Consider the following 7660-nt stretch of genomic DNA (forward strand, 5'->3'; position numbering starts at 1 on the left):
GAAGGAAGGGAAGCGTTACGTTCTCCGCTGGGACACGATGATATTTGGGATGGTATTTGTGTCATCGGTGCCCCACTCAGGCTGTCCCCCGGCTATAACGTGCAGTCCTGGGCACCCTATTTCTCGAGATTCGCAGAGCAGTGCCTCCCATGCTGCACGATGTGCTGGGAGATCCTGTCTCACTCTTCTCCAGTAGTAAAGAAACGCACCGCCGCCCTTGCCGATCGCCTCGGAGCGCTCACGACACGCTGATACCGAGCAGGTAACCTTCTCGTGCTTCTTTGTGGTGGGAAACAGGCTATTTCAGCACTGCTGTCTGGGGCCGCTTGTGGACACGGGGCGATCTCTAGCGTTGTGGTCGTCCTGTCGGCCACCCGGGAGCGTTCTGGCAGCGGAGCGGCTAGGAAGTGTTACAGTACTTTAGCCTCTTTCTTTGCTCTATTCCTTGAGAGGTATCATTCGGGGAAAAAAAAAAAAAAAAAATGTAGCAAGTCTAGCAGAGTCCTGCAGTATGCACCTAATGCACTTTAATGAGTAACAATAGGAAAAAGTGAATAAACCTTTCAGGGGACCTGGCTCAGTGTATGTATTTATATGATAAAAAGCACTGGAGTATTATTTACATGCTTAGCTGGAGTTTGTCCTTTTTAGAGAAGTCTGGACTGCTACCTGTTATACTTGGCTCATGATGATTTAAATAAGAATTTATAGACCCTAAACCATCTGCAAAATGTCCCAGTTCTTCAAGGCCAATGTAAATGCAGTGAGGGGGGGAAACCACAGAAAGAAAAGGTTAACAAGGTTCCTCCTTGCCTCCCCCTTGGCACGTTTTATAATTAACTTTATAATGTCTGAGAGCAAAAGTTTGAAGCAGATAAAGCTTCCGAGCTCTCCCACATCCTTGGAGATAATTGCAGCAGTTTGTGTAGCACACTGCACTAGAAGCAACTTTGGTTTCCTTTCAGCATAACTTGTTGAGATCACACGCGCTCCAGGGCGCTCTGGAGAACTGGCTGCGTATCTCGAGAGGAGAGCAGCTCCCTGTGATTTATATCACCATGCTAATCAGCAATGCGCATTCATTCAAGGTCCCTTTTTTGGGGTGGGGAAGAAGAAAGAATCGAAAATGAGCCAGCTTGCCAGCTTGTGCGAGGTGCCACTGCTTTCCAGCGTGTGAGGGAATTCAGAAGTGTGTCGTTCATTTTTACAGACACCTAGAAATGCAGCTGGAGGAACGACCTCGCTGCATGCTGCCGTGAGAGCCATGGGCGTCTGAACCTTCTTCTGCTCCCAGACTCTATCAGCATTAAGGAAATTTAAAATTAAAATAGATCTTGAAACTCTAGCCCACATTTTCTTATGAATGACAGGTCCTTCCTGCCCTCGGTCCACCACATTTCTCCAAGCTTGAAAACTGACTCTTCCTTCTTAACAGCAAAAAGTGGGAAAGACGTTTGTGGTCTGGTGGTTACACCATGGGGCTGGAAAGCAGAAGAAGTGTTGTTTCATATCTGGGCCAAATTTCTTGTTCACCGTGGACTTGATCTTGCCAGATACTGAGCACCCATTGATTTTTCAAGGCCAATCCCTCACACAATTCATGCGAGTCCAAGTTCTTGTTCCAAAGCAAAATCTGGGCCTGTATTCAAAAAGTAGGTGCTGATTCTGTGGTTACGCTGCTTCCTTCTCAATCCCAGCAGCTCAGCATTAATTTCCATTCTTCCTTCTAGTGACATGAGAGCTGGGATGGTCATAGCACTTGACACCTCCAAAGCCCTGACTCCTCATTAAAATTTCATTTTACTCCTGAGTAGGGGTTAGTTTTTTACATCAGTTTACATCAGTCCTGTTCTCTTCCATTTCTGCCCATATCCATGAAGGGAGTAGAAGAATAATCTGTAAAGAAATTGCTTTTATTTTCAGGATTTGCAAAATCACCACTATACAGATGTCGTTTGCACTGAGACTAGCACCTTTGGGGCAGCGTGTGGTCTAGAAAGTACAAGCAAACATAATTATATGTCTTGTCTGTTTGCTGGGCAAGTAATCAAACTTCTTCAAGGTTTTATTAGTATTCACCGTTTAGGACTGTAGGGGTTTAGGTGCTAGTTTCTTATAAATACCTTAGAGATCTTATTTTCGGTCTGTTTGCCGTGGACCCTGTGGTGACTGTGAACTAATTCTAAGGGTTCTGCAAAAAACAACCAAGAAAAGCAGGTCCATTGTCAGTAGACTCCAAGGGGGTCCGTGAATCCTGAAAGGTTGGAAACCACCACTGAGATCAATGGAAAGATTATTTGGATTGGATATGGCCCCTTTTTTGTATCCTCACATGTAATCCAATTTTCAGTGTAAGATTTCAGTGTAAGAAGTGCCAGTTGCACCACTGCATGCAGAAAACCATACAGAATTGGCTAACTGCAAAGGTCTGTGGCTCCAAGCATGGCCGCTGCCATCCTGCACAGACAGAGGAAGTAAGAAGGAACTTGGGTCATCAATAAAGCAAGGTAAAATAACCTTCTATTTGTTCAGTGACTAGAGTAATCATAAACAGCTGTTAAAACAGATTGGAGCTCACTAAAGATCCAAGCCTTTCCATGGTCCCTAGTCCAGGGCTGCGATAAAAATGCTTGTTTTCTCCTTGTTGAAGCAATCATTCATTTTTGGGGTCTGGAAGATAAATATGCTCAAGGCATATAAGGATATCAGCAAAGACAAATTACAAAGCCACCAGCCAAATTCATGCTACTGTGGGGAACGCATCATAAATCGTTGCAGCAGACACACGTCTACCCTAGAAGCAGTGTTAGTAGGCACCTGTTCGCTGTTTGAGAGCAGCCTCTTGGATGTTATATCCCACTAAGAATAAGAACGATCTATAAAGGAATCTGTGAATTGCAACAAGGACACATTTGTGCCCCATGCAGGAAAGCACTTAATCACTTATTTAATTCTTGTTCTACCTAGAAACGTACTTAAGGACATGCTTGCAAATTATTTCAAGCCTTGAATGTGTAATAAGTACCCTTGTACGCCCAAAACATTATCCCCTTGTGTGCAGATTTTCTAGTGTATATGCATGCTCTTTGCCTGCTCCTGTTCAAACCTGTAGCAAAGTGTTTCAAGCTTTCTTTAAAGCTAGGAGCAAAGAAAGGATGGAATACGGATGTCTTTTAAGTGCATTGGATTGTTTAATAGAGTTTCATCTCTGAGTGCGCTGTAGGTATCCGTTCAGCGTGCCTGTCCAGCACGTTGCTTTGCACAAGCCCTCCTTGCTGCCCCATAACAACCACCAACTGTCCCAAAGTGCTGACCTATTAACCACACAAACTTGGCTAAATATTGCCATGTGTAAGTGTACTACTAGTTTTCTAATTGCTAAAAACATGTCCTTCCTGCATTCAATAGCCTCTAGAAGAGATTGTTAACATCTGGGTATTTGGTACAATAGAGTCTTTAAACTTACAGGAACACTGTCCAGGTTAGGCAAGGGGTTTGGTCATACTTATGTTTGAATATATGATTTTTTTCCAGTATTGTCCATATTCCATTTAAAACTATAACTCAGTGAATCTTATGAGGGTCAAATCAGCACAGTTCATTACAAGATGGATAGAGCAGGGAGAAGATGCCATCCCGCTTGGATGACTGTGCAACCTCGGGCAGGTGAGGGGTTTGGACTGCTTTTTGGCCAGGTGTACGGCCGCCTTCTAGGAGAAGGAGGCACTGGAGAGACAGAACCTATTTGTTACGAAGTTTGATCTGCTTAAGAAACGATTGCCTGATGTGGCTGCCTGGAATAGCTGTGAGCATCTGGACCCAAAATGTCCCAGTCATTCCCAATCACTCTGGGATCAGTGTGTGAAGAGTCGTCCAGACAGTGTGTTTTGCTAGTGGCTTCTGTGGTGAAGGACTCCATCTTATATATGACTGTAATCATTTTGAAAACCTACTTTTATTTTCCACCACTAACTGCAAGAGGCTTTCCCCCCCCGCTTTTTGCTTGCCTTGGAGGATGAAGACAGACCAGTCATTTTTGTTCTTGTTTCTAGACAGTTTCAATTCCTGCAGTCATGAACTGGTTTGCTGTTACAGCATTTGTGTTGTTAGCATGAAAAAGAGATGTCTAGACCCAGCGGTGCTGGGAGAAGAGACTTTTTTGGTATTTGAACTATAAATACGACCCATTTCCCTTCATCTTATATTTTGTAAAGCCTTATTTTGTACAAAAACATCTGATCTTAAATTGAATCATGTCTCTAATTCTTTGGAGCCAGTGCAGTCTATCACATTGGTGACAGTTTAGGTATTCCAAAATAAGACGATTATAAATCTGGCCTCTGTACTGTGTGTCTAGAAAGCCTGCACATTCCCAAACCTTATGGATAAAGTAGAGTTACTCTGCATTTACAGAAGCAAAATTTCAACCTTATCATCTAAGTGTGCTGAATTTGTGCTGGAAACTACGACATTGTGAGCCTCCAGAATCGAGCTTTCACAGAAAGAGAGGACTTCTTGTGTGACTGCCATCAAATCTGAAACATGCTCCCGGAAGAGAAATTCCCATTAGCTGACCTCAGGCCACAGCTCCTTCAGAACTAGGTGCAAACCCCACTTCTTTTCCCTCCCCTACCCACAGTAATATCAGCGCACAGCAATGTTGGGGTCAAGCCTCCGCTGACGGACAAAGAGAGCGCGCGTGTGCTGGGTTCCGGTCTCCTAACGGGACCTGGCCGCGACAGCATTCGCTTCAGCAGGAGGAAGTGTGGAACTGGGGCTTTTCTGATCCAGTTCCTGAATCCTTTGGCATGCTCAAGTGTGGAGTGTTTCACAAAGGAGAGAGTTTTTACCCACTGTGCCTCCTCTTGATGGGTGTTGTGCCTTCTTCCACTTACTTCTTAACGCATGGAAGGGTTTTCCTCTGCTAACTTGCCTATCAGCTTCCTTTCCTTCCTTCACAGTCTTATTCCACATGGACCTTCTGTGCAATCCTGTCCCTGTTAGTGCAACACGTATGCAGAAGCCTGGCTGCACCGGTGCTGAGGAGCCCTAGTTACAAGATACTGGAAGTGCTTATCCGTGCAGGTGGCATGGGTCTGCAGCTGCAGAGGTGACGCAGGACAGAGGTGAGACGGAGAACTGCACGGAGTCCCCAGCCTGAAACTTCGAGCTGCCGAGGAACCTCCGAGCCACTGATGACATGAGGTGCAAGTGATGCTTTTCCCTCAGAGGCATGACTGGTGTTACATTTCCTGAGCTGGACAGGGGTGGTCCAGATGTCCGTGACAGATTTTTTACATGACCACTTTGCAGTTTTGTTTTTCTAGCTGTTTGGTCTTCTTCTCTAGTTTAAAAAGGATCTTGTATGCAGTTATTGTCGTTAGAATCACTGCCCTAAAAAAAGAAGTTAAGTCAGGCTTTAGCCTTCAGTAGTTTTTTGGATCTGCAGTTGCTAGAGGGGAAGAAAAGACAAAATTAGAAAGAGAGGAAAACAGAACTGTGCAACAGTAATTTATGTGGATTCAGTGTCATTTTTTCTTTCAAACAAGTTAGTAGTGCAACCATATGATGAAAAAATATGCCGAGTTTTACCAAACCTGCTTACAAATCAAATAATTGCACACCTGAATAGATTACTCAACTGCATATGCATTTTGAACTATTTGCAACACTTTTTTTCTACAGAGCAGATTCTGTCTAGAGACTGTCTAGAAGGAATCAAAATACAAAAGAGGCACGATCCTGCCTCCACCTTTACTCTCCCGGGTTTTTATGGGTCCACTCCCCAGTCACTGTGTACGCAGAGGTCCCAGTCCTGCATGCAGAGACCTGCACACGATCCTTATGGATTGAAATAACCCCAAACCCAGTTGAAAGTCTCCAGATTGCAGCAAAGATGGGCAGGTCCAAAAAGATGATTCAGTCACTGTTCAGGAAAGAAACTGGAATGATCCGAACGTGTTTACAGACCAGCATGCTGCCAGCGAGGAAAAGATAGCTGGTCAAGCACTGTGCTTTCTGCCCATACATGAGAGACATGATACGATCAGCTACAGCCTCTTGGATTATGAAAGACAACACAGCAATGTAGGTGGTGGAAGAAGTTCTTCCACTTTATGGCTATAGCATGCATTTCTCTAATAATAGACAAATAATTTAAAACAGTTGCTGAGCTGCATGTTCACTTTTGGATTGTTAAATCTAAGTATTCATTGCCTTATTTCTTGATTAGTACACTGAACATCAACCCTTCGGTCACTTCTAAATTTTAGTCAAGGAGAAATAACCCTCCCCCAAAGGACATTTTAGTCCTGTTTCTGTATTATTACAGGAAATTAAATGTTAATTGCTGCCAAGTAAATTCATCTAAAACAATGATTTTCAATTCACTCCCCAAGCAGTGAGTAAAGATAACTGTGTAGCATTTCCTGCTGAATAAAAGGAACAAGGACTTTTTCCCCAAATAATACTTTTCAAACAAAGTACTTCTAAAGATTACTGTTATTGTATATTTTGAAACGTCTGGTACTTTCAAATGCCCAACTAAGCTGACTGCAGTAATTGTTAGGAAAATATTTCCCTCCATGTCTCAGAGGTGGCTGTATAAGAACTGTGACTTTGTTTAAGGAAAGATTAAAAAGGAGCAAGAAATTGCCATTGTAGATTCAAAAGCACTCTGAAAATACGAAGCCCAGCTGCGTTGCTGGACTCAGCATGTGATGCCCATGCTGCTACGATGAGCAGAGCCGAGCGAGACGGTGGAAATAATCAGTCCTGCTGGTTGCAGCCTGGGCTATTAGCAGCTCGCAGGCAAGGCTTCGGAGGGACCGCTCGACTGGGGGCCTCACGGCGTGCACTTGCCCTTCCATTAAATGTGGGACCAGTCCTCAGATCTGGTGATGCCACCCCAGGAAGCTGGGAGTTTCAAAAGCTGTTGCAAGCTGGCTACCCTGAAATCAAGGCATCCCAAAGCACATGCACATCGGGAACTTTCCATCTGGATTTCCACCAGCATCCCCCCCAAGCCATCCAAATTCTAGCGTCGAGCTCTTGTACTGCCAGAGATTTAAGCCTTAAAAATGGCTTTGGACTAAAATGTCAATAAGGTTCACGAATAAAAAGTTTCAATTGTCACCAGCAAGCAAAATCTTCACGTTTTATAATATTATCTTTGATCTTCCTGACAAAAGCATTGGCATTATTCTGTGAAGCAGAGAAGCAGCTGTGAAGATCACAACCTTTTCCACATCAGTGCAACCATACGAGGAAAAAGAAATAAATTGAAAAAAAGGTCTCTATTATATAATCTACACATTAACAGGTGGAAAAACAGCAACATAATTTAGCTTTCAGCACAGAAATGTCTTCCTTGGAGCCCAGCAAATTCACTCCGGTGTTTAATCTGAACAGTTGCCAGTACTCGGTCTGTAATGGGAATCCAGTGGAAATTCGGGAGGAGAAAGAATTAAAGATAAATGCCACTTTTAGTGCAGCAGCAAGTTTCCTGCAGGACGAGCCGGAGCGCTGCCGGGGGCGGGAGGCTGCTGGTTTGCTCCAGAGAGTCGCGCTTTGCCCCGTCTGCCGAGGGGAACTCGCACAGTGTTTACGTCCCGGCTCCAGAGCCGCTTACCGCACTTACCGGGGGTCTTGCACAGAAAGA

This window comes from Rhea pennata, chromosome 16 (genome assembly GCF_028389875.1).
Source record: "Rhea pennata isolate bPtePen1 chromosome 16, bPtePen1.pri, whole genome shotgun sequence".
Taxonomy (NCBI): domain Eukaryota; kingdom Metazoa; phylum Chordata; class Aves; order Rheiformes; family Rheidae; genus Rhea; species Rhea pennata.